The following is a 1,530-nucleotide window of genomic DNA, read 5'->3' as shown; positions in this document are numbered from 1 at the left end:
TTGGTTGGGAATTCGACTGCTGTGACCTGTACGGTTTTCACTGGCTGATTTTTGGAAGTCGGTCACCAGGACCTTCTTCCTACTCTAAGTGTGGCAGCTCTGCTGTTCAGCATCATAACAGGTAAGCCTCCACTGAAAGGTGGTGGTAGAGTAGATAGCAAACCAAAATAAAAATAAAAAAAAAAAAACAGTTGAGTCGATTCTGACTCAGCAACTGTAGGACAGAGTAGAACTTTCCCATAGAGTTTCCGAGGAGCGGCAGGTGGATTCCAACTGCCAAATTCTTAACCGCTATGCCACCCAGGCAGATAGCAGGTAATTGTAACCAAGCAGACACCTTTTTTTTTTTAGCACATAATCAGTTCAAAATACTTCTGAGTTATGGAGAATTTTTAAAGCTTTCATGACAAGTTTTAGTTGAGACTTTGCGTTTATGAAATATAAAGGTAGTTCAAGTGTGAGTATGAATTGAAAAACAGTAATAGGATTTGTGATTACTTATTTAATGCAAGTTGTTTCTTAAACTGAGTTACAGACTAATGCTGAGATGCAAACACGAACACTCCTGCAAAGGCCTCGCTGCCAGTGCTGTCTCTGTCAGGCATAGTGGTCCAGGGTGAGACAGGGCCCAAGGGGGTGCTCAGCAAAAAGTCGGGGCCAGACCGGGACAGCTTCGCCAGCTCTGCCCTGGAATCCCTGGCCTTGGCCTGACTGCTTTCATTCAGAAGAGAGCTTGGCGAGGGGCAGGGGAGGGGTACACAATGACCGCCTGCCCTTGGGATGTCCCAGGCATGTGAGGCAGGAGAGAACTGGACATATTCTAGAGTCATTTGTGAATAGCAGAGTGTTATTTTTTTTACTTAAGTCACAGGATGGACAACCACAGAATTACAAAGGGTCAGTAACACATGAAACACATGTGAACATTGTATGTGAACTCTGTGCTTACTTGGGCAGTACATAAAAATTGGAAAGATACAGCGATTAGCCAGGCTCCTGCGCAAAGATGACACACAGATTTGTGAAATATACTTGAACTTTGCTAGTAGTCAAAGAGATGCAAAACAGAATGCCGGCTGTTTAGGTACCTTAATATGTAAGAGCTATTTAAAAGAGCAGAAAATTAGAGATTATACCCAAATGCCAGACAGTGGGAGAATGATTAAGTTATATCCGATCCATATAACAAAACAGCTGATAGTCAGTTGATGCTTTTGAAGAATATTTACTCAAAATATTCACATTGTAATGGGGCAAAGGGAAACCCTGGTGGCGTAGTGGTTAAGTGCTACGGCTGCTAACCAAAGGGTTGGCAGTTCGAATCCTCCAGGTGCTCCTTGGAAACTCTGGGGCAGTTCTATTCTGTCCTATAGGGTCGCTATGAGTTGGAATCGACGGCACTGGGTTTTTGGTTTTTTGGTAACAGGGTAAAGCAAAGCTGCAAGTGCAGTACAATCCCAGTATTTATGTGCTAGTTACACCTCTCCAAAAGAGCAGCATGTTTGTAGTGGCTGTAGGAATGCAGGTGGT

The 1,530-nt window shown here is 43.6% G+C and overlaps 1 pseudogene; it reads left to right on the top strand.

Annotated features, from left to right (window-relative positions):
* The first annotated feature begins 940 nt into the window (after positions 1–940).
* Positions 941–1,041, top strand: LOC126082323 (uncharacterized; annotated as a pseudogene).
* The last annotated feature ends 489 nt before the right edge of the window (positions 1,042–1,530 follow it).

Source organism: Elephas maximus, chromosome 8, assembly GCF_024166365.1.
Source record: "Elephas maximus indicus isolate mEleMax1 chromosome 8, mEleMax1 primary haplotype, whole genome shotgun sequence".
NCBI lineage: Eukaryota > Metazoa > Chordata > Mammalia > Proboscidea > Elephantidae > Elephas > Elephas maximus.
Note: the sequence above shows the minus strand (reverse complement) of the source record. Positions and strands in the feature narration are given on the sequence as shown.